We start from the raw sequence: 26,891 nt of genomic DNA, 5'->3' as shown, positions 1-26,891 counted from the left end.
CTAGTCGGAAGACTTCCAGTTTGGTGTGGCGCCATTTCCGTTCCAATTTCCTGGAAGCTTGCTTCAAAGCTCGGGTATTTTCTGTATACCAGGGAGCTAGTTTCTTATGACAAATGTTTTTCGTTTTTAGGGGTGCAACTGCATCTAGGGTATTGTGCAAGGTTAAATTTAGTTCCTCAGTTAAGTGGTTAACTGATTTTTGTCCTCTGACGTCCTTGGGTAGGCAGAAGGGGTCTGGAAGGGCATCAATGAATTTTTGTGTTGTCTGAGAATTTATAGCACGACTTTTGATGCTCCTTGGTTGGGGTCTGAGCAGATTATTTGTTGCGATTGCAAACGTAATAAAATGGTGGTCCGATAGTCCAGGATTTTGTGGAAAAACATTAAGATCTACAACATTTATTCCATGGGACAAAACTAGGTCCAGAGTATGACTGTGGCAGTGAGTAGGTCCAGAGACATGTTGGACAAAACCCACTGAGTCGATAATGGCTCCGAAGGACTTTTGGAGTGGGTCTGTGGACTTCTCCATGTGAATATTAAAATCACCAAAAATTAGAATATGATCTGCTATGACTACAAGGTCTGATATGACTACAAGGTCTGATTATAACACATAGGCCTTGCAAAAGTATTCATCCCCCTTGGCGTTTTAATTATTTTGTTGCATTACAACCTGTAATTTAAATTGATTTTATTTGGATTTCATGTAATGGACATACACAAAATAGTGTAATGAATTCAAAAAAAATTATAACGGAAAAGTGGTGCGTGCATATGTATTCACCCCCTTTGCTATGAAGCCCCTAAATAAGATCTGGTGCAACCAATTACCTTCAGAAGTCACATAATTAGTTAAATAAAGTCCACCTGTGTGCAATCTAAGTGTCACATGATCTGTCACATGATCTCAGTATATATACACCTGTTCTGAAAGGCCCCAGAGTCTGCAACACCACTAAGCAAGGGGCACCACCAAGCAAGCAGCACCATGAAGACCAAGAAGCTCTCCAAACAGGTCAGGGACAAAGTTGTGGAGAAGTACAGATCAGGGTTGGGTTATAAAAAAGATCTGAAACTTTGAACATCCCACGGAGCACCATTTTAAATCCATTATTTAAAAAATTGAAAGAATATGGCACCACAACAATCCTGCCAAGAGAGGGCCGCCCACCAAAACTCACGGACCAGGCAAGGAGGGCATTAATCAGAGAGGCAACAAAGAGACCAAAGATAACCCTGAAGGAGCTGCAAAGCTCCACAGCGGAGATTGGAGGATCTGTCCATAGGACCACTTTAAGCCGTACACTCCACAGAGCTGGGCTTTACGGAAGAGTGGCCAGAAAAAAGCCATTGCTTAAAGAAAAAAAGAAGCAAACACGTTTGGTGTTCGCCAAAAGGTATGTGGGAGACTCCCCAAACATATGGAAGAAGGTACTCTGGTCAGATGAGACTAAAATTGAGCTTTTTGGCCATCGAGGAAAACGCTATGTCTGGCGCAAACCCAACACCTCTCATCACCCCGAGAACACCATCCCCACCTGTAGCTCAGTTGGTAGAGCATGGTGTTTGCAACGCCAGGGTTGTGGGTTCGATTCCCACGGGGGGCCAGCATAAAAAATAAAAAATTTATGCACTCTCTAACTGTACGTCGCTCTGGATAAGAGCGTCTGCTAAATGACTAAAAATGTAAATGTAAAATGTGAAGCATGGTGGTGGCAGCATCATGCTTTGGGGATGTTTGTCATCGGCAGGGACTGGGAAACTGGTCAGAATTGAAGGAATGATGGATGGCGCTAAATACAGGGAAATTCTTGAGGGAAACCTGTTTGTCTTCCAGAGATTTGAGACTGGAACGGAGGTTCACCTTCCAGCAGGACAATGACCCTAAGCATACTTCTAAATCAAATGATACAAACCCCCCAAAAATCCATTTTAATTCCAGGTTGTAAGGCAACAAAATAGAAAAAATGCCAAGTGGGGTGAATACTTCCGCAAGCCATTGTACATAGGGGAAAATACATGTTTTTAAAATTTCCACCAATCAAACAGACTACTCTCGGTTGACCAAGTTTTTTATTGTTGTCGGAGACAGCGCTAAGGCTGTTTATATAAAGCAGTAGTAGTAGGCTATGCAACAGACGGTTAACACCAGCAGTCCTGCACTCAGCTTTTACACCCATAGAGAGGATTAGAGATCTCCCTTATCTCTCCACAGCTGATTTATAAAAGAGATTAGACTTATCATTGGTGAGGAGCAGTTGTTGTTTACATCGTGGCTTTGGGTCCAGGCCCATCAATGCAGAATTGAACAGTCTCAGCAAGAGTTCTTGGTTGCCGAAAGACCCAACGGGATATCCTCCTCATACTGCGTTTAGACAGCCAGCCCAATTCTGATTTTTTTTCTCTCTCCACTAATTAGTCTTTTGTCCAATCAGATCAGCTCTGAAAAAGTTCTGCCGTGAAAAGATCTGATGTGACTGGTCAATAGACCAATTAGTGGACAAAAATATCAGAATTGGGCTGCCTGTGTAAACACAGCCTTGGAGGCATCAAAAAAAAAGTCACAACCTCATTGGTTTTGCTTGAAACCATTTGGTTTGTTCTGTTAAGTAGGTCTCCATGATAAAGTATTCATGCAGTTTTCTGACTAGTCTGTTTTCACTCAGATCATAGGAAAACAGAAGAGATTGTAATCATTCTAGATGAAGCCTAGAGAGCAAATGAGCAATACAGCCTCCGTTAGTAATAATACCACCTGCTATATGTTGAGCACAGTGCTGAAAGCTCATTAAGGTCTTTACCGGAGTGGGACCTCTACTTTGTTACTTGATATTGTTTCAAATCAACAATGATATTTTCCCATAGCAGCTATGATGAGTATGAATGAGGCGTGTTATCTATCATACTCTGGTCAGCCAGCCAGCAATAAGAAAATGGAATTCCAGAGGTTTGACTGCTGCTCAAGCTGCTCTGCTATGTCATTAATGCCTGGCAGCTGCTACCTCCACAAGCTGAGGAGTCCCAGCATCTGACTGAGTTACAGCATCTCTGAATACTACTGTAAGCCTTCTGGGAGGCCCCTGCCTCTGACGGATACAGGGAGAGAGAGATGGATGGATAGGGGAAGATGATGAGCACTATTAAATTTTTTTATAAAACATGTAATTAATTCGATGCACAAATAAATGTAGGCAACGGGGATCTTGATCCAGGAGGGGACTGAATGTCTCTGTTGTAACAAAGAAGCTTGAACTTGACATCTTAGCTAGGAAGTTAGCAAACCAAATGCATAGCTGGAGCCCTGAGCTGGATATCATTTATTTGACACATCTTAGATTTCTTATAGTTATACTTAACTTTTATAGTTAGTTATAAGCAGTGGCGTAGTACACAACCCCGCACCTCAAATCTTCAAGCAGCTCAAATGATATGGAATTAGTAAATCCCATGTGTGCAGAATGAAAGGCAGTGTCACCTATTTGCTCTCCCTAAATCATTGTGATGTTCAACCCCCCTATCAACCTCTTTTTGTTCTGAACGGCTGCTATCTTGAGTTCTGTGTTGTATCTGCTCTCTGATGCTGTTGTGGCCCTAGTGCTGATGGTTGTGTTGAGGACAGGCCTGAGCTGCTGCTCAATAACCTCTGTCAGGTGCCTCAATAAACTGTCAGTTTTCCTTTATGGCATGTCAGAGAGTCCAAAGCACACCAGGAACTTTTATTTGCTGATCAAAATGTGTTTTCTCATGGCCCTCTCTTGTCCCTCTGCAGCAGACATATGGTGAGCAATATGTATTGAACATCGAATCGCAATAAAATCACACTATCGAAGCGCAATACATATACAGTGGGCTCCAAAATTACTGTCACCCCTGACTGGCAATGCACAAACAATACTTTAAAAAATATAAACAATATAATTATAGAGAGAAACTCAAAATACCAACATGTGAGAGATACTGTACTATATTAATGTTCCAATGGAACCCACCAAATTAATGTATTGATTTAATTAAAAATCAATGTCCTCCAAATCAAGGTTTCACAATTAATGGCACCCTTAAAGATTATTGTAAATAACATCTACCAAAATTAAACCAGGAATTAAATTCCACTTATTTAAGTTTATAAGGAACTATATTGAGCCATTACATCACTTCCTGGTTCACTAGGGTATAAAAATGAGAACACGCATGCAATATCCCTTTTGTCATCCTACACCATGAAGAAAACAAAAGAACTGGCAGTTCAAAAGAGACAGATGGTCGTAGACCTTCATAAATCTGGTAATGGCTACAAGAAGATCTACAAACGATTGAATATACCACTGAGCACTGCCAGGGCAATTATAAAAGAAATTTTTAAAAAATATAACATTTGAAAACCTCACGGGTAGAGGACGCAAATGCATTTTGCCCCCCAGTATAGGGAGGAGGATGGTGAGAGAAGCAACAAAATCCCCAAGAATCACTGTGAAAGAATTGCAGGCCTTGGTGGCGTCTTGGGGTCACCAGGTTTCAAAATGCACCATCAGACGCAACCTCCACAACCACAGGCTCTTTGGAAGGGTTGCCAGAAGACACAGCGCTTGGAGTTTGCCAAACGTCATTTAAATTATGACTGGAAGAAGGTGCTCTGGTCAGATGAGATACAGCATTGGCATGTTTGGTGTCGAAACAGAGATGCATACAAGGAGAGGCACCTCATACCCACGGTGAAATATGGTGGTGGGTCAGTGATGTTTTGGGGCTGTTTTAATTCCAGAGATCCAGGGGCACTGGTTAAGATTGATGGCATAATGGATTCCACCAAGTATCAGGCAATTTTGGCTGGCAATCTGGTTGCCTCTGCCAGAAGGCTGGGACTTGGCCGTAGGTTGACTTTCCAACAAGACAATGACCCAAAACATACCTCAAGATCCACACAGAAATGGTTCTGTGACAACAAAATCAATGTTCTGCTATGGCCATTTCAGTCGCCGGACCTCAATCCAATCGAAAATCTGTGGGCTGAGTTGAAGAGGGCAGTTGATAAAAACGTGAAGGATCTTGAAAGGATCTGCATAGAGGAATGGTCCCTCCAAATGTGTTCCTTAACCTTGTCAAACATTACAGGAAAAGACTCCATGCTGTTATCCTTGCCAGAGGTGGTTGCACTAAGTACTAAATGAGGAGTGCCAATAATTATGAAACCTTGATTTTGGTGACATTTATTTAGTATTAAATAATTGTATGATTTTGGTTGGTTCCATTGAAACATTAATAAAGTACATATGTTGGTGTTTTGAGTTTATCTCTATAATTATATTGTTTATATTTGTTAATTGTTTGTGCATTGCCAGTCAGGGGTGCCAGTAATTTTGAAGCCCTCTGTAGAATCGTTACAATCTCAATACATATTGTATCGTGAGGTCCCTGGCAATTCCCAGCTCTACACAAGTGTAGCCGCCGGTCACTCCCCTCTAGTTCAACGGATGTTTGATTCCATTCATGGCATTGAGCGCAGATCTGAGGTCTGAGGAAGCAAGGCTGAGAGGTACTGAGGGAGTCATTTTAATTATGGTATGTGCTCCTCCTCACTGGGAGGGCAGGACTAATCATTTAGAATCTCTCACTTCTCCTTGGATGTCGGGGGAGGGATGGGATGGCTGCTTTGAGGGCCTTGTATAGCAGAGAGAGGGGGGTGTATGTGTCTCTACTCTTTCTCTCTCTGTGTGTGTGTGTGTGTGTGTGCATGCACACTGTTTGATTTCCAGTGATTGGCCATAGCTAAATTGTTGCTGCCACACCCCAAAAATACATGGATGAATTATTATTTTTTATAAGCAATTTCTGGGATGGAAAACGCTTTCAGTAAGAACTTCAATGAATAGAACCACACAGAAATGTTGTAGAAAAGACAATTGACCTATATATTTTTTAAATAATATAATCTTTGAGAAATCACCAAAATAAAAACTAAAACGATGAAATTATAAAATTATAAATTTAGGAATACTTTTGGCATGGCTGGATTACCGACCGGGCACATGCCCAGAGGCCCCAATGGGGTCCTCATTGATTTTGTTATGTTTGAGCATAAGAAGAACACACATTAAGCCATGGCAAAATGCGTAGAATTGCAGGAAATTAGCTGTCACACTGCAACATTTTCTGTCTGCTCTATGGCAAAATGTGTAGAATTGCTAAAAAAATTGGCTTTACAATTGCAAAAGTCTCTCAGGTCCATGGAACATTGTATAGAATTGCAGGAAAGTAGCCCCTTTTTGATCCAGAAAATAATTGTGTTTATTGCTAATAGCACACCTGCCTGATAATTAGGTGTTGTGCCATGTATAGGCAATAGTAAAACATTTTTTTACTGTGTTATTGGGCTCATTTCTGGGGGGGGATTATAGATGGTGTCGCAGTCATTTCATTTTCATTCATCTTGGAGTAGAACGTCTTTTTTAAAAAGTCACCAGAAATGACCTTTTCACAGTTCTTCTACAAAAAAATATTGGCCGGCATGCCCCTCCCTTCGACCTTTGCCACCGCTGCTAAAAAAAGATGTAGGGGAAACACTGCATAGCCATGATTAAATAGTGTCTCTACACAGGGCTCCTGCCATGCTGACCCCCTAAGAGGAGCAATAGCAACAGCTGCTCCACAGATGTCCTGTAACACTCTAAAAAACACTATGTAGCACAAATGGCTCCCTATTTCCTTTATAGTGCACTACTGTTGACCAGGGCCCTTTTAGGTAGTGCCCTATATAGGGAATAGGGGACCATGTGGACGTAGATAATGAAAGAAGAGCTGACCAACCACAAGAAAAAGAGAGCAACTTAATACCATGGGCCTTGACTCATGCTGGAGGCATTTGCATGCCCCTCAGTCACCTTGGGGGATAATGTCTGCTTTACTGAGAGGGTCAATGCAATGCCATGATGTGTGTGTGTGTGTGTGTGTGTGTGTCATCCACAGTCACTCTGATCTGTGAGAGGAAAAAGGTTATAGGAAATCCCGAGGGTTCAGGAATGCACCAATTTAAATGACTTGTGTTTTTGGATACACTGTTCTATCGCCAGATTCAGCGCTATCCTGAGAGAAGCCTCTGTGATAGTGGATTAAATCACGTGCATGAAATAGAAATAGCTACCTTGGTGAAACCTACTACACTGAACAAAAATATAAACGCAACATGTTGGTCCCAAGTTTCATGAGCTGAAATAAAAGATCCCAGAAAATGTTCCATACGTACAAAAAGCTTATTTCTCTCAAATTGTATGCACAAATTTGTTTACGTCCCTGTTAGTGAGCATTTCTCCTTTGCCAAGATAATCCATCCACCTGACAGGTATGGCATATCAAGAAGCTGATTAAACAGCATGATCATTACACAGGTGCATCTTGTGCTGGGGACAATAATAGGCCACTGTAGCTCAGCTGGTAGAGCACGGCGCTTGTAACGCCATGGTAGTGGGTTCGATCCCCGGGACCACCCATACACAAAAAATGTATGCACACATGACTGTAAGTCGCTTTGGATAAAAGTGTCTGCTAAATGGCTTATTATTATTATTATTATTATTATTATTATTATTATTATTATTATTATTATTATTATTATTATTATAATGTGCAGTTTTGTCACACAACACAATGCCACAGATGCAATTGACATGTGACTGCAGGAATGTCCACCAGAGAATTGAACGTTCATTTCTCTACCATAAGCCGCCACCGTTGATTTAGAGAATTTGGCAGTACGTCCAACCGGCCTCACAACCGCAGACCACATGTAACCACGCCAGCCCAGGACCTCCACATCCAGCTTCTTCGCCTGCGGAATTGTCTGAGACCAGCCACCCGGACAGCTGATGAAACGGTGGGTTTGCACAACCAAATACTTTCTGTTCAAACTATCAGAAACTGTCTAAGGGAAGCTCATCTGCGTGCTCGTCATCCTCACCAGGGTCTTGACCTGACTGCAGTTCGGCATCGTAACCGACTTCAGTGGGCAAATGCTCACCTTCGATGGCCACATGGCACGCTGGAGAATTGTGCTCTTCACGGATGAATCCCGGTTTCTACTCTACCGGGCAGATGGCAGTAAAGCCAGAATTGCTTATTGCACATATTGGCTGACTAAATACTTTTTTTCCCCACTGTATGTCCACTTGTTCTAATGTTGTCTTTTTGGGCTCATGTCCTTCGCTCCTTCTGTGCTGTGTATGCCTTCCCATTTACACCAGAGATCTGTATATCATGACGAAATGCTCATGTCTCCGCTCTAACAATGGGAGTTGTTGTCCCAAAGGCGGGAAGGCAGGCGACACGTTTAGCTCCAAAATAATCCCATAGAAATGTATTGGCCTTATTTTGGACAGATTTTGAAACCTCTCGCTTCGCCTCTTCTTCTCTGTTTACACACACACACACACACCAAGCCCCTCCCCCTGCCACTACCAACAACAAAGATGAGAGATCACTTCTTCCTCTCTGACAAGCGGTTTGAACTCGCTATTTGCATTTTAGGTTTGGTCCAACAGAATTAGTCATATGGACACCGAAACACATTGAGACATTTATTTTATTCTAATAGAGGAAGTTAACCTTTGTAACGATACCCCTTTTATGTCTCAACTACTCAAATAGTGCACAGAGCAGACACTACTAAAATGGGAGTATCAATGAACATTGATTCTGGAAAATTCATGTTCAGTTTGTCGTGTGCGGAATTGCAGTACCACTTACCGCTAGCAGCATTGTAGCCAAAAACGTATACTAGCTGTCTAGTCTGTGTTTTATAAATGTGCAATAAGCATAAAACACAATGATATAAGGAATTGGCAACTCGTCCTCATTCTGAGAAATAAGGTAGGCCACTTGATTTCAACATCTGAACAAAGTGGACAGGCTAGCATGCTGTTCAAACAGTTGGAGATGGACAGAAGGGTGTGGTCATAACAATGCAACTGTTCTACCTGGTTAGCTAGCAAATAGATCCAAGTTGCATAAACTTGAAATATAAAGATTAGCTGGCTACTCACTAGCACCTGGGCTTGTGCTTGAGATTTTTTGAGACCTGTGTTCATTTTCTATAATTTACATTTTAGTCATTTAGCGACTTACATGATCTTAAGGGCACATCGCCAGATTTTTCACCTAGTACGCTCGGGGATTAGAACCAGCGACCTTTCGGTTACTGGCACAACGCTCTTACCCACTAAGCTACCTGCCGCCCTAATAATGCCTGCTACAAGAAGTTAGTCATTATTAGTGAAATTGCATTATGCATGGTTCTAGTCATTTCTTTACGATGTTCATAGACTGACTTGAAAGCCAGATCAGTGATTATCAAGTTAAACTATTTTGATAAAATAATTCAATTATTAGTCGGTCTTATGGTTGTGGAAGGCTTATTTAGCCTAGGTATAATTTCACAAGCCCTGAATTCATTTGATTTTTGTTGACTGTTTGAAATGCAGTGTATTTGACCTTTAATTGTACAACAAAACATTTTTGGAGAGAACATACAAAAAAAAATATATACATATACAGTTGTGGAAAGAATTGAGACCACTGCAAATGTTTCTAAAATCAGCAACTCTACATGTATGACAGCCGTTCCATTCCAGTGTCTGTTGAATTCAAACACAGGCACACCTCATTCTACTGAATTAGGTACTGATTAGGTGATCCCCTGAACCAAATCTTATTTAACGAGGAAAAGTATAAAAACCACTGCTGTGGTCATCACTATCCTCTTGCAATAGGACCAGCTGGATGGCAAAAACAGTGCTAATAGTATCTCAAAAGTAATATTAATCAAAAAATAACTATTGACCATGCCAAAAGAGTTGAAAAGGAAAGTCTTGAGTGAAGAAAAGAAGGGTTCAATTCTGGCTTTACTGGCAGAGAGATACAGTGAGCGTCAGGTTGCTTCCATCCTTAAAATGTCAAAGACGGCAGTTCAAAAGAACAAGGTCTAGCAGACAACAAAGCTACAGACCGGCAGAGGGCGAAAACGACACTCTACTGACCGGGATGACCGCCAACTAATTCGAATGTCACTCAACAACCGTAGGATGACATCAAGTGACCTACAAAAATAATGGCAAACGGCATCTGGGGTGAAGTGCACGTGAGGACGGTTCAAGAACGGCTCCTAGGGGCAGGGCTGAAGTTGTGCAAAGCTAGAAAAAAGCCCTTCATCAATGAGAAGCAAAGAAGAGCCAGGCTGAGGTTTGCAAAATACCATAAGGATTGGACCGTAGAGGACTGGAGTAAGGTAATCTTCTCTGATGAGTCCAATTTTCAGCTTTGCCCAACACCTGGTCATCTAATGGTTAGACAGAGACCTGGAGAGGCCTACAAGCCACAGTGTCTCGCACCCACTGTGAAATTTGGTGGAGGATCGGTGATGATCTGGGGGTGCTTCAGCAAGGCTGGAATCGGGCAGATTTGTCTTTGTGAAGGATGCATGAATCAAGCCACCACGTACAAGGTTGTCCTGGAAGAAAACTTGCTTCCTTTTGCTCTGACATTGTTCCCCAACTCTGAGGATTGGTTTTTCCAGCAGGACAATGCGCCATGCCACACAGCCAGGTCAATCAAGGTGTGGATGGAGGACCACCAGATCAAGACCCTGTCATGGCCAGCCCAATCTCCAGACCTGAACCCCATTTGAAAACTTCTGGAATGTGGTCAAGAGGAAGATGGATGGTCACAAGCCATCAAAAAAGCAGAGTTGCTTGAATTTTTGCGCCAGGAGTGGCATAAAGCCACCCAACATCAACGTGAAAGACTGGTGGAGAGCATGCCAAGACGCATGAAAGCTGTGATTGAAAATCAGGGTTATTCCTCAAAATATTGATTTCTGAACTGTTCCTAAGTTAAAACATTAGTATTGTGTTGTTTAAAAATGAACGTGAACTTATTTTCTTTGCATTATTCGAGGTCTGACAACACTGCATATTTTTTGTTATTTTGACCAGTTGTCATTTTCTGCAAATAAATGCTCTAAATGGCTATTTTTATTTGGAATTTGGGAGAAATGTTGTCAGTAGTTTATAGAATAAAACAAAAATATAATTTTTACCAAAACACATACCTATAAATAGTAAAACCAGAGAAACTGATAATTTTGCCGTGGGCTCTTACTTTTTTCCAGAGCTGTATATATCGTGAATCGTCCATAAGTTAAAAAAAAGATGATTTTTAGGCCTTATCGCCCAGCCCTAAGCTGGTTTCCATGTAGAGAAACAGGGAAACAGAAACGACAGCTCCTAGCAGTAAGGAATGGAGGAAACAACCAACAGTGGATGTAGATGGTCGATATCCTGCTCCTGTGTTCTGTGCCTATTGAAGTGCAGAATTTGCAGTTTCCTCAACTGCCATTACTCACAAGGATGCATGGTAGAGAAACAGCCTTTTATCTGTTGTATTGAACATTCCTCAGGAAATCTGTTCACTTTTGGATCGTTTCTGGTTTTCTTTGAAGGATACAAGATTCTTTCTTACAGACAAAAGGCTCAGTTGTCTGAGTTATATGGTTAATATAGGCTAGTCTCTTCACCCCACATGAGTTGGGCAAAGCAAGCCTATGGTTAATATGATCAGTTGTGCTGCCAGAAACATTACACAGGTGGGTAAGTAGTGAGAGGTGGTAGGCCTAGACAATGAGTCTTTTTGCCACGTGAATCTCTCCCCTGCATTTACTAAATTCCACAGTCCAATGACCCCACTTAGCTAATTACATAGCTGGGCCTGCTATGATGCGTGGGAGGGAGGGGGGCGGAAGACACCAGGAATGCGTCTCAAATGGCACCCTGTTCAAAAGCAGTGCACCAGATGGGGAATATGCTGCCATTTGGGAGGCATCCCAGACAATTAGTGGACCTCAGTGAGCACTGAGCAGCAACAATCTATAGGGCAGGGAAATGCCAGGGACGTCAAAATACAAAGGTGCCGATACGATATGTATTGCGATTCAATACTGTGATTTTATTGCGATTCGATGTTCCAAACATATTGCTTACCCAAACGTCTGCTGCAGAAGGACAAGAGTGCCATGACATAACGAGTTTTGATCAATCATGGAAATAATAGTGCTGAAAACAATTTGTCTCCATATTTAAAAAGAAGATGGAGAACAAGCTACTAAGGAAAAATACTGAACTTTTGGTGCAGGTACAGCCGACTAGTGCAAAAATAATATCCCGACATGTATTATTTATTTTATTCCCCCATCACTAGAACTCTACACCAGGATGAGCTCTGATGTTTGTCAATGACGAGATAAAGGATTGCGTAATGTCAATTCTGTTTCCTGTAAACTTAATTCCTCGAATTTTGACCCCAATTCCTGGAATGCATGACCAACTGTTTTTAATTTTTTGTTTATACATTTCTTTGTTGTTTTTAACAGGCTTTTGACTAAATGGATCAGGTCCCCAGTAACTCCATATTGGACTACAGACTACACTAGCCTATCACGTTTCAGTGATGCATAGGCCAGTATAGCCATAGACATTACCTCATTGAATACAGCAGAATTCTCCTGGTTCTACAACAATGGAATGATTATGCTGTCCTTGTCTGCTTCTGTACAATAATTTAAGAACAAACAAGAGCCATATGTTCTAGCATAACGACTATTACTGAACCAAGTTTAATGTAATATCAATGTATGATGGTTAATTTAATTATGGAATTCTACACTGGGCCGACCCCACACATGGATGTGTTCCAGATGCTAAATGTATCTCAGACAAGGATGTTGTACCTACAGGGCCTTCAGGAAATATTCGTACCCCTCGACTTATTCCACATTCTGTTGTGCTACGGCCTGAATTCAAAATGGATTAAATCAATATTTCATTTTTCTCACCCATGAACAATACCCAATAATGACAAAGTGAAAACATGTTTTTAGAAATAGTTGCTAATTTATTGAAAAATGACATTCAGAAATATCTCATTTACATACGTATTCACACCCCTGGGTCAATACATGTTAGAATCAACTTTGGCAGCAATTACAGCTGTGAGTATTTCTGGGTAAGTCTTTAAGAGCTTTGCACAGCCGGATTTTACAAGATTTTCCCAGTATTCTTTTAGAAATTATTCCAGCTCAAATTCATTGTTGATCATTGCTAGACAACGGTTTTCAAGTCTTGCCGTAGATTTAAGTCAAAACTGTAATTTGGGCCACTCGGTAACATTCACTGACTTCTTGGTAAGCAACTCCAGTGTAGATTTTAGTTATTTTCCTGGTGAAAGGTGACTTAATCTCCCAGTGTCTGGTGGAAAGCAGACTGAAATCCTTTTTTTATCCTGAAAACTCCCTAGTCCTTGCCGATGACAAGCATACCCATGCTTGACAAAATGAAGTGGTACTCAGTGATATGTTGTGTTGGATTTGCCCCAAACAATGCTTTTTATTCAGGACATTAATTTGACTTTGGTGCCTTATTGCAAACAGGATGCATGTCTTGTTTGCAGGCAGGCCAGTGATACAAAATCTAAATTTTAAATTCAGCCTGTAACACAACAGAATGTCAAAGGTCAAGGGGTGTGAATACTTTCTGAAGGCACTGTAAGTCTATCTAACAGTCACTGTTAGAACCTTAAAGGAGAAGTTCTTTTTTACAACCAAATCTCTATTTTTGATATTAATGACATTATAGAAGGGTTCAGACACCTTTTTTTGTGATTTCATGTTTTTTTTTAAACATGAACAAAGGTTCCAAAAACACCCCAAAACGTCCATCTACAAATGGCAACGCTCTCAGTATAGTGATGCAGGTCGTTAGATGTTGTACACATGAAATTGTGTCAATCCGAACTTTATCCGCAACGTTACTTTCCCTTTTTCGTGACTCGACCTGTTTCCCCTATCCAGCTGTTCCATTGTCTGTGTAGCCTGCTGCTACAGGTAACTGCCAAAATAAAGGAAACGCCAACATAGTGTCTTAATAGGGCGTTGGCCTACCACGAGCTGCCAGAAAAGCGTCAATGCACCTTGGCATAGATTCTACAAGTGTCTGGAACTTCCTGTGTGGAAGCACCCCATGCTTTCAGTATACTTTGTATCCCTCATTTACTTAAGTTTTTCCTTTATTTTGGCAGTTACATGTAGAATGGACCAAGGTATCGCTTGAGTCGCAACAAAATGGAATTGAACGTTGTAGATAAAATTAGGAATTACTCAATTTCATGTGTACAACATCTAAAGGGCTTGTCATTTTCGGAATGGTTTTCCCCGTTCCCCTCTCCCAACAGGAGGGCCTGCTCCCCTCCTTCTCCCGACAGTTGAAGGTGCCGTGCGCAGTTGATAATCACCCCGATAATTGCTTCAAATGAACCTAAACTATACCAACAATAATTTCACAGGTATAACAACAGATGAAATAAATTAAGTAAAGTATGATGGGGAGAATGGGTGAGTTGATGAGCGAGGGGAAGCGAAATAAGCATAATTATGTAATCACCAATTTGTGAATGATGAACAGGGAGGGTCATTGTATTGATCTATTCTAATTATAATCTCAAAATGGTACGTACCCTATATCGGTACACCAAATAAAAAGCAGTCTTATCAGTCTAAGCTGGCCTACTTGGAGTACACAGTGAGAGTGTGCGTAATTTAAAATGGCAAGAAGACCAAGACCAATGGATGCACATGCTGCGTTAGCGTTCATACAAAATCTGAATGAAAATGACTCTGATGGTGGGGAAGAAATGAATGACATCTGATTGTTCTTCTGATTCTGAAGCAAGCCTGAACCTACACCTCCGAGGTCTAAGCGCAAAAAAAGCCATAACGGTGCGCACTGAGCAGGTGCCTGCGCCACCACCAAATGAAACGGTGAGACCGGAGAGAGGAAGGGATGGCACTATTTGGGTCGAACAAGCCGGTGACGATGCTACAGGCTGATTATCAGCACAAAATGTCATCACTGAGAGAGCAGGCCCTACAACTCAAGCAAAAACCATCAGCAGCGCACTCGCCGGCTTCCGTTGTTTATGTAACATGGACATGCTCCACCTGATGCCATTGCGTGAAGACGCACACCATGTAAGCACGAGCTGAAAATAATTGACTCTTGGACTGCTGTCATATCGACACTTGTGTTCAGTATAATGCCATTATTGCTTTTGTGCTGATATTCACATAATTATAGTTATGTTTAGGCTACTGATGTTTGTCATTTGACCACGCATCTTGCTGACCGTGCATCTTTGTGGGGTATTTTTAAAATGTTGTTATAAAAAGAAGCTGGTCCCCCGAGGCCCAGCAGTTCTAGTGTTAATCAGACTGTTGTTGAAAGTGAATGGGAGTGGTGAGGGAATAGTGTTAAATTGGGATACCATAGAGTGCTGCTTTATTAAAAAGCTATTTTCACCGCTGGCTGGTATGTTTCCCCTGGCACCACGTTGTCTGCAGGGCCCGCAATCTGTCCAACTTGCTGTATGAAAAACAGTGGAAATAGTTGACAAATGTAGCCCAACAATGGAGTCTCATGTCGTGCATTGTTACTCCTCAGATTGCAGTGGTGATATGACCCTGTGTGCCCCACCTCTACAACCCTCCAGGGAATGAGATGGTGTTCCCACCAAATATTACCCTACACTTTCTGAAAGCAGGATTTCGTTAAATGTCATCAAATCAGCCAAAGATGCCAACTACTCCCGAGTGGAGCAGCGTTCTAAGGCACTGCATCTCAGTGCTAGAGGCATCACTACAGACCCTGGTTCGATCCCGGGCTGTATCACATCCGGCCGTGATCGGGAGTCCTATAGGGCGGCGTACAATTGGCCCAGTGTTGTCCGGGTTAGGGGAGGGTTTGGCCGGGGTAGGCCGTCATTGTAAATAAGAATTTGCTCTTAACTGACTTGCCTATTTTTAAATAAAGGTTAAAAAATAAAACAAAAAATAGAAGTTAAAACCATCTCTTTCAAATCAAAGCACCTAGGCTACCTGTTGACCGACTCTTCCGTACTGTACACTATCAAGGTAGGGACATTTCTGTAGGCTTCATCAGGGTGGAGTTTTGAATGCTGTATCAAGCACAATTTAGTGTTTATCCCCAAAGCTCTGGGGCTTTAGAATAACGAATGACAGGAATGCAGGTGTCTTTCATGTAGTACAGATGCAGGATATTCATTTGACAATTTTCTCACTGTAGGAAAATAATCCTGCAGCAACAGGAAATGTGGATTATAATTAATGGCAATTTACAGTGAGGGAAAAAAGTATTTGATCCCCTGCTGATTTTGTACGTTTGCCCACTGACAAAGACATGATCAGTCTATAATTTTAATGGTAAGTTTATATGAACAGTGAGAGACTGAATAACAACAAAAAATCCAGGGTATTTCCCTCATTAAAATGCAAATCAATTTATAACATTTTTGTTTTTCTGGATTTTTTTCTTATTCTGTCTCTCACTGTTCAAATAAACCTACCATTAAAATTATAGACTTATCATTTCTTTGTCAGTGGGCAAACGTACAAAATCAGCAGGGGATCAAATGCTTTTTTCCCTCACTGTATGTGGGGGTTGATACATTTTTAGTTAGGGCAAATCGAGTCTGACATTTTAAAGTGGAAATTACAAACTTTAGAAACCCTTTTAAACCTTAAATACGCTACAAGTTTGAATTTCCTGCAACAGGGTGATCAAATGAACATCCCACATCTGTACATAAGGTTCTTCTCTATCTTCTCTATCAGTCTCATTCAGCATTCACAATATTTATTTAGCTGAAGCCTGAGCTGATCAATTAATTATCACCTCATTCTATCATTTTCCAGGTATTCATAGCCTTTAGTAAGTGAGAGAAACTGATTTTCAGAAATTGAACCCTATAGTCTATTGTGCACTACTTTATTTGCAAGAAACAGTAGTGCACTATAAAGTAAAATGGGGTGCCATTTCAGAAGCAACCATGGTTAGGTGGACACTATGTTGAGGGGGCTTATGAGGCCTAGGTTGCTGGAGTACAGTACATCCCATCTCTCTTTACAGTGCCTTGCAAAAGTATTCATCCCCCTTGGCATTTTTCCTATTTTGTTGCATTACAACCTGTAATTTAAATTGATTTTTATTTGGATTTCATGTAATGGACATCTACAAAATAGTCCAAATTGGTGAAGTGAAATGAAAAAAATAACTTGTTTAAAAAAATTATAAAAAATAAATAGCGGAAAAGTGGTGCGTGCATATGTATTCACCCCCTTTGCTATGAAGCCCCTAAATAAGATCTGGTGCAACCAAGTCACATAATTAGTTAGATTGCACACAGGTGGACTTTATTTAAGTGTCACATGATCTGTCACATGATCTCAGTATATAGACACCTGTTCTGAAAGGCCCCAGAGTCTGTGGCCCCAGAGTCTGCAACACCACTAAGCAAGGGGCACCACCAAGCAAGCGTCACCATAAAGACCAAGGAGCTCTCCAAACAGGTCAGGGACAAAGTTGTGGAGAAGTACAGATCAGGGTTTGGTTATAAAAAATTATCTGAAACTTTTAACATCCCACGGAGCACCATTAAATCCATTATAAACAAATGGAAAGAATATGACACCACAACAAACCTGCCAAGAGAGGGCCGCCCACCAAAACTCACGAACCAGGCAAGGAGGGCATTAATCAGAGAGGCAACAAAGAGACCAAAGATAACCCTGAAGGAGCTGCAAAGCTCCACAGCGGAGATTGGAGTATCTGTCCATAGGACCACTTTAAGCCGTACACTACACAGAGCTGGGCTTTACGGAAGAATGGGCAGAAAAAAGTCATTGCTTAAAGAAAAAAAGAAGCAAACACATTTGGTGTTCGCCAAAAGCCATGTGGGAGACTCCCCAAACATATGGAAGAAGGTACTCTGGTCAGATGAGACAAACATTTTGCTTTTTTGCCATCGAGGAAAACCCAACACCTCTCATCACCCCGAGAACGCCATCCCCACAGTGAAGCATGGTGGTGGCGGCATCATGCTGTGGGGATGTTTTTCATCGGCAGGGAAACTGGTCAGAATTGATGGAATGATGGATGGCGCTAAATTCTTGAGGGAAACCTGTTTCAGTCTTCCAGAGATTTGAGACTGGGATGGAGGTTCACCTTCCAGCAGGACAATGACCGTAAGCATACTGCTAAAGCAACACTGGAGTGGTTAATGGGGAAACATTTAAATGTCTTGGAATGGCCTAGTCAAAGCCCAGACATCAATCCAATTGAGAACCTGTGGTATGACTTACAGATTGCTGTACACCAGCGGAACCCATCCAACTTGAAGGAGCTGGAGCAGTTTTGCCTTGAAGAATGGGCAAAAATCCCAGTGGCTAGATGTGCCAAGCTTATAGAGACATACCCCAAGAGACTTGCAGCTGTAATTGTTGCAAAAGGTTGCTCTACAAAGTATTGACTCGCTCAAGTTTTCTTTTTTTTGTTTGTTTTTGTTTGTTTCACAATAAAAAATATTTTGCATCTTCAAAGTGGTAGGCATGTTGTGTAAATGAAATGATACAAACCCCCCAAAAATCAATTTTAATTCCAGGTTGTAAGTCAACAAAATAGGAAAAAGGCCAAGGGGGGTGAATACTTTCGCATGCTACTGTATGTAGTGTTGTGGTGTCTCTCTTGTCGTGATGTGTGTGTTGTCCTATATTTTTTATTTTTAATCCCAACCCCCGTCCCCGCAGGAGGCCTTTTGCCTTTTGGTAGGCCGTCATTGTAAATAACAATTTGTTCTCAACTGTCTTGCCTAGTTAAATAAATGAAAAATAAATAATCTCACCCCCATCTGAGAAGCAGGTCCGTTTCATTTCCTCGTCACTATATTGACATTGGTGCTCTTTTCCACAGTTTCTGTCCTCACTTGCTGTGACTGGACTTCTTGTCTCCTGATTGTCTTTTACTGCGTCTCAGAGGAGTTTCAGAAATGACTGTGATGTGCTGTAGATCCATTACCAGAAGAAACCTAAAACCGACCTATCGGCCGCGCCTCTGGCAGTTTTGTTTGAATTGAGCTCATTTGGCTTTCAGAATTGGGTCTTTCAGGATGTTGGTGCTAGCCATGCTAGCGTTAAAATCCACACATCAGCAGTGTTTCAGGTTGTGGGGGTTAGCCCCCATAGAGTTAAAAGCTGAGGTGTGCAATCGAAGTAATGATGAGTAAGCAGGTGATCAAATTCACAACAGATATTAGTTACAATGTCCAGTGCCCCTTGTTATCTTTCAGCTGAATGCAGCAGTTTGATTTGACCTCCTTTTTCACTTCCTCCTGAATTAGTTTTCTTTGGTCCTCGGGCTATCCTTGAAAACTGACATTTGAGTATGATCTTGTGTTATATGAATTGACTGTCATGCCCTTAGGTGTCTCTGCTTTTCAATGTATTCTGTTTTGTAGTGACCTGAGGTTTGATTCCTATTAAGTAATGGTCATTCATTTAACCAGCCATAGTGTCCTGATTGTTAGCTGATGGATAATTATCCGACACGTTCAACAGTGTCTTCATTCTCAAGCACTGCCTATTAAAGAATGACATATGGGGTACTGCAAATAATCAGGGCCAATAAATATCTAGTTGTGAACATTCCGCCTCTTAGTAGCATCTTTATGGGATAATAATGAACTAGTTTAGTAAAGCTGCTAACATGTGGGATACATTCATCTGTTATGTATTGTTCTTGAAACCTCTTTATATTTGATCTCTGTACGCATTATCTCATGAGTTTTCTTTTTCTTTTCAGCTGTGAATATCTGCAGATATACTAGGCTGCATTACCCTCAGCAATAAGGTAAGACACTGAATATTTTAGAGATTATGAAGGTTATTGTTTTAAAATCAAAGCTTCAGAAACATGGTTCATACCTTTCATTAAATGGCATCTCCATCTCCAAACATTTGCAAAGAATATACTTAGAAGTATAGTTTTCCTATGCTTCCAGACTTGTAAAGCCACAAAGTGGCATATATTATTGTTCATGTCATAGGGGTGTACGTGAGTGTTGTTTAAACACTACATGACATCCGTACCTTTAATCCCGTCACCGTTGGTGGCCCCAGGAGTGTCACGTTTGTATAGTCAGAGGGTAGTTATGCAAAGAATGGCCCGAACATTGCCTGGTTGCCTAGGAGACCTGTGGAAGTGGAGGGTAAAAGAGTGAGTGGAAAGAGTTAACAGAGCATAGCAGGAAGGCAGTCCAGATCTCTCCCTCTCTCAGCCCTCTCTCTCTCTCAGCCCTCTCTCCCTCCCAGCTCTCTTTCTCTCTCTTTCTGCATGTTTCTCTCTCCATGCCCACCCCTCTCGATGGCTGACTATTTCATATGCACACTCAGACTTGTTCTGTATCTCTCTGCAAACACACCCACACTACACTCCCCCATGTTCTCCACTTGTGCTTGGTGATATTCGCTGTGTAGCGGCAGAGTTTGTGGTAATAGTTTGTTCCTGCTAGCTGACTGTGGTAATAGTTCAGTCCTGCTAGCTGACTGGTAATAGTTCGGTCTTGCTAGCTGACTGGTAATAGTTTGTTCCTGCTAGCTGACTGTGGTAATAGTTTGTTCCTGCTAGCTGACTGTGGTAATAGTTCGGTCCTGCTAGCTGACTGTGGTAATAGTTTGTTCCTGCTAGCTGACTGTGGTAATAGTTCGGTCCTGCTAGCTGACTGGTAATAGTTTGTTCCTGCTAGCTGACTGTGGTAATAGTTTGTTCCTGCTAGCTGACTGTGGTAATAGTTTGTTCCTGCTAGCTGACTGTGGTAATAGTTCGGTCCTGCTAGCTGACTGTGGTAATAGTTTGGTCCTGCTAGCTGACTGTGGTAATAGTTCGGTCCTGCTAGCTGACTGTGGTAATAGTTCAGTCCTGCGAGCTGACTGTGGTAATAGTTTGTTCCTGCTAGCTGACTGTGGTAATAGTTTGTTGCGGCTAACTGACTGTGGTAATAGTTTGTTCCTGCTAGCTGACTGTGGTAATAGTTTGTTCCTGCTAGCTGACTGTGGTAATAGTTTGTTCCTGCTAGCTGACTGTGGTAATAGTTTGTTCCTGCTAGCTGACTGTGGTAATAGTTTGTTCCTGCTAGCTGACTGTGGTAATAGTTTGTTCCTGCTAGCTGACTGTGGTAATAGTTTGTTCCTGCTAGCTGACTGTGGTAATAGTTTGTTCCTGCTAGCTGACTGTGGTAATAGTTTGTTCCTGCTAGCTGACTGTGGTAATAGTTTGTTCCTGCTAGCTGACTGTGGTAATAGTTTGTTCCTGCTAGCTGACTGTGGTAATAGTTTGTTCCTGCTAGCTGACTGTGGTAATAGTTTGTTCCTGCTAGCTGACTGTGGTAATAGTTTGTTCCTGCTAGCTGACTGTGGTAATAGTTTGTTCCTGCTAGCTGACTGTGGTAATAGTTTGTTCCTGCTAGCTGACTGTGGTAATAGTTTTGTTCCTGCTAGCTGACTGTGGTAATAGTTTTGTTCCTGCTAGCTGACTGTGGTAATAGTTTGTTCCTGCTAGCTGACTGTGGTAATAGTTTGTTCCTGCTAGCTGACTGTAGTAATAGTCAGCAGCCAGCCTCCACACACACTAGGAGGAGAGGAGAGCTGTGTAGCTGGGGCTGTGGACTGCAGCCCTGCGTGTTTGTACTTTTGTTTCTCCATGGCTGGGGGTGCTGTACTTCAATGCTGACTCTACAACTGGTTTCACAGAGCAATTAACTCTCTCTGGATGTATGGTGCTCACAGTGCTCAGCTACTCGATGCGACTTGATTCTGAAATGAGTTGGAGGAGCTGTGGGTATCTGAGTTTTTCTGAGATGAATGAAGTCCTAGGGTTATATGAAAGATTTAATTTGGAACCCTATTCAAGCCTTTGCTTCGCTGGCGAGCTACGTGGTATGTTTAAAGACATACATGCTAAGTTTAGGAGTAGAGCGGGGATAAAATGGTTCTAGACATGTATAGCCAAATGATCTATATTACACCTCTGTTTTCCCCCACTGTGTGTCGTTAATACCATATCCACAGCAGTGGTTGCTGTGTTGTGTGGGTCATTAGCATTGTGGCTGGTGGTCTGAGGGAGAAAGGGAAAGAGGGGAAACTAGGGAAGTATAAATATGCCGGCTGTCATCAGCACACTGCTGAGTGTCCTATCCTCTGGTACCAATAAGGGAAATGTTCACTTAGACCTCGCTAATGGATCTCAATGACCTTCTCATCTCTGTCAACTAAAGTCCTGCTGATGTTCTCTCGTAGCTCTCTGTGGTGTCCACTCCAGTCATGGTCAATCAGTGAAGCATCATGGGTAGAGAATAGGTCTGTTCTGTCCCTGTTCTCCTGAGGGCATCAGCTCTCAGGGCTAATGGATCACTTATTGAACCATTACCATAATAGTAGCAGATATTTTGTGGTTGAGAAAACATTATTCTAGAAAACCATAGTGAAGGTTGTTTCTTCATTTATGAATCACTTTACACATGCACACACACACACACACACACACACACACACACACACACACACACACACACACACACACACACACACACACACACACACACACACACACACACACACGAGTACAGTTCAGTTGCCTTCATTTCCACAGTTTATAGATCTGGAATAGTAGTTAATCATCTTGAGAAGGAATGCTCAGTAAAAAGAACTGGAGCGACTGGAGCCAATTGTGTGGTGAGACTGGACTCAGATGAGTGGCCATCTTTCCTGTTTGGTTTTGCCTGCATTCGTAGATAAGTAATCAAAGTTGTGCCTTGGATATCTGCCAAGTTTGGCTGTGTGAGATGTTTGTTGGTGCTCGGCTACAGCATAATCACTACGGGCAAATATCTGTATGGAAAGACTTGTAAAGGTTGTTTTCAATCAAGATGAGGACTGCACTGTTGCTTGGGTTGTACGTTGCCCTAGTTTTCATATTTGAAGCTATTGTACTATCAGCTAAATGTTTATTTCATTTCTGTTTTAATTATTTTTTTGTAATTTAGCAGACACTCTTATCCAGAGCGACTTTCAGTAGTGAGTGCATACATTTTTCATACTTTTTTTCTCTACTTGTCCCCCGTGGGAATCGAACCCACAACCCTGGCGTTGCAAGCGCCATGCTCTACCAACTGAGCCACTTGGGACTGTTTCACTGCTATGAATCCCGTTGTGCCTCTTTTGTGCGCTCGGTCCCCTTGCGATGAATGAAAAGCCTAGTTTGTACGATGCTTTGGGATCATTTCATTACTTCTCAATTAGGCATAAGTAATTTACTTTCGTCATGGTGATATTCAATGTTAGAAGCATATGTTCTGGCTTATTTCCACAGCCAGGAGAAATTGATATCCTAATAGCTTCTTACAGGTGGTTTGTGTTACACTGTTAGTGTAACAATTTGTGAAAACAGATCCATTCATTATAATTACTTACAAATGGATAATTACCTAAATATGGGGCATTAGTTGAGCAAGGCAAATTAGTTCTAATTTTCATATTTAGAGCTCTAACCTCTCCTGAGGGAAAGCAGTGGTTTCCTACTCAATCAAATAGTGGTTTCCATAAGCTTTCCAGGATGCTTGGTCAAAAGCGCAGATCTTTAGCTAATTTCCTGCAATTCAATCCATTTTGCTATGGGGTTTTGTACTGTGTATTTATATACTGTATTCTCGACGTAGCTCATTCTAATATTTCTACACTGTACATTGTATTTAAGTTACACTGTTTATACACACCACATATTTATATACTGGATTCTTGAAATAGCTCGCTCTAATATATCTACTGCTGTACATATCCATCTTATTATATCTTGTGTAAATTTATCCGGTGTAGATGCAGATAGATTGCATTAGGATTATTTTTGCAGTGCTATTTGGGTTGTTAATTGGATTTGTTCTGACATTTCTTAATTTCTTTCATTTCACTTTTTGGATTATGTTTGTTTTGTGTTGCTAGGCGTTACTGCACTGTTGGAGCTAGAAACACAAGCATTTCGCTGCACCTGCGATAACATCTGCAAATCTGTGTACGCAACCAATAAACATTGATTTGATTTTGAAAAAATACAGGTTAAGACCATGTAATAATTCCATGCAGAGCGTTCGAAAATAAACACATTAATTGGACGCTGTTGCTGATTTTACAGGTTTGACATTGAAAATGCGACCAGCGGTCGCGAAATCATGTTATAAAGGGGTTGTAGATCATTTGAAAAATGTTTAAATGAATAGTATGTCAGTAAAACAGTTATGATATGTGTTTGCTGAGTAGTTAGCTGATATTTACTCAATTTTTGTATTTATTTTTTATGGCAAACTTTCTTTACTGCTACCATTCACTACGTAATTTTTCTTCCACCGCTGGTCCAATTAATTTATTTACACTATATATACAAAAGTATGTGGACACCCCTTCAAATGAGTGGATTCGGCTATTTCAGCCACACTGGTTGCTGACAGGTGTATAACATCGAGCACACAGCCATGCAATCTCCATAGACAAACATTGGCAGTAGAATGGCCTTACTGAAGAGCTCAGTGACTTTCAACGTGGCACAGTCATAGGATTCCGCCTTTCCAGCAAGTCAGTTCATCAAATTTCTGCTCTGCTAGAGCTGCCCCGGTCAACTGTAAGTGCTGTTATTGTGAAGTGGAAACATCTAGGAGCAACAACTGCTCAGCCGCGAGGTGGTAGGTCACACAAGCTCACAGAACGGGACCGCCGAGTGCTGAAGCGCGTAAAAATAGTCTGTCCTCTGTTGCAACATTCACTACAGAGTTTCAAACTGCCTCTGGAAGCAACATCAGCACAATAACTGTTTGTCGGGAGCTTCATGAAATGGGTTTCCATGGCCGAGCAGCCGCACACAAGCCTAAGATCACCATGCGCAATGCCAAGCGTCGGCTGAAGAGGTGTAAAGCTTGCTGCCATTGGACTCTGGAGCAGTGGCAGTCCGACGGACTAATCTGGGTTTGGCGGATGCCAGGAGAACTCTACCTGCCCCAATGCATAGTGCCAACTGTAAAGTTTGGTGGAGGAGGAATAATGGTCTGAGGCTGTTTTTCATGGTTCGGGCTAGGCCCCTTAGTTCCAGTGAAGGGAAATCTTAACACTACAGCATACAATGACATAAAGACAATTCTGTGCTTCCAACTTTGTGGCAACAGTTTGGGGAAGATCCTGTTTAAGCATGATAATGCCCCGTGCACAAAGCGAGGTCCATACAGAAATGGTTTGTCGAGATTTGTGTGGAAGAACTTGACTGGCCTGCACAGAGCCCTGACCTCAACCCCATCGAACACCTTAAGGATGAATTGGAACACTGACTGCGAGCCAGGCCTAATCACCCAACATCAGTGCCCGACCTCACTAATGCTCTTGTGGCTGGAAGCAAGTCTCCGCAGCAATGTTCCAACATCAAGTGGAAAGCCTTCCCAGAAGAGTGGAGGCTGTTATAGCAGCAAAGGGGGGACCAACTCCATATTAATGCCCGTGATTTTGGAATGAGATGCTTGACGAACAGGTGTCCACATACTTTTGGTAATGTGTATTTTCGAACGCTTCTGCATGGAATTATTACGATATCTTAACCTTTATCGTCAACTTTGCCAGGGTTGAGCCTATACTTTTGATTGTGTGTTCTCTTGCCAAGAAGATCAATTGAGTGTTGCAGTGTAGAGCCCCTTTAAGCACTTTTTAAGAGCCCTTAATGGTATTTGTAGTGAGAACAATGCCCGACTGAGATGGATCAGGACGGTTAAGGAGGCTCATTTCAAGGCTGACCAGACAGAGTGAGCCGTGTGATGTGAAGTGGAGAGGTTAAGCTACTGCCAAGACTATCCTCTCTGGGAGTAAGGACAGGAGGTTCACTCTTTTCCCCCGGTGGTCCACTGGCTGGACCTTTTTGAAGGCAGATGTTTATTTTTGAGAGAATTTATGACACTACCAGCAACATGAAACAACATGAAAACCTACTCAATTTAATAACAATTAATCTATCCAACAGTGTTGGACTGTAGAAGACTGTTAGTTGGATGTTGGTTATTTGTGACTTGGTCATTTAACCACCTACAAAAAACCACCTCAATTCATAAAATACCAGTTGTTGGAAAATGGTAAGAGACAAGGGCAAGTGTTGTGGGACTGTAGCTAACGGCTATGAGCCATTGTGTGTTGAAGAGGTGTACATGATGTGGTTAGGCTATTAATTGTTTCCTAAAAGAGCTAAATTACATGCTCTGTAAATAAGTGATGTCATGCTGTTGACAGGTTACATTTTTCATAGGGGTGCAAGGAACTGAAGTGTTTGCCGGAATGTCCCTTCTTTCATTATTCTTCTCTAGTATTAATCCAATGAAACTGTTCAAATCAGTAAGGAAAAGTCAATAGCTCTATACATTTTACAAGGGAATGTAGTTATGAATTCATGTGGATTTAACTGTCAGAAGGTTCAGTGAACTGTATTTATGGTCTGAGTATTGCTCTGAAGTGAAACCATGGGCATTATGCCCGATGAGGAATCTGGGGGGCTGTGTAGCTGCAGGCCTCTGCCTCACACAGTCATGGTCACACCGTCACGCTCTCACACACACACACCGACAGCTGTCTTCTTGCTAGTGGTTTTCAATTCACTGGTAAGGCTGGGGCTGTTGGCTGGGTCTGGGTGAGAGGCCACTAGGCCAATGCCCTAGCTGCGGCAGTCGTTTGTCACCTTCCAGGCACTCCCATGCCATCGGGGCCATTGTGCATTCCACAGGGCATCACAGTCAACTCGTATAGCCTGGGCAGAAACCCAGTGGCCTGTACCTGCACCTGTCAGGACTGGGAAGCAGGCCAAGCAGAGAGAAGTCTTCCAGAACTGGAGCTGAAGCCTTTCGGAACTGGAATGTGTCCCGTGTGTTCTCACTCC

At 41.9% G+C, this 26,891-nt stretch overlaps 1 protein-coding gene across 1 annotated transcript in view; it reads left to right on the top strand.

The window, feature by feature from the left end:
* The window catches only part of LOC311114786 (talin-2), a 119,414-nt gene that overhangs the window by 24,460 nt on the left and 68,063 nt on the right, over positions 1 to 26,891 (top strand). The window contains exon 2 of the mRNA XM_084190024.1: positions 19,749 to 19,796. The gene's annotated coding sequence lies outside the window, so the exon portion shown is untranslated. The remainder of the gene's footprint in view (positions 1 to 19,748; positions 19,797 to 26,891) is intronic.

This window comes from Coregonus lavaretus, assembly GCF_964263955.1.
Source record: "Coregonus lavaretus genome assembly, contig: HAP1_SCAFFOLD_467, whole genome shotgun sequence".
NCBI lineage: Eukaryota > Metazoa > Chordata > Actinopteri > Salmoniformes > Salmonidae > Coregonus > Coregonus lavaretus.
This window is presented reverse-complemented; position numbering and strand designations above follow the sequence as displayed.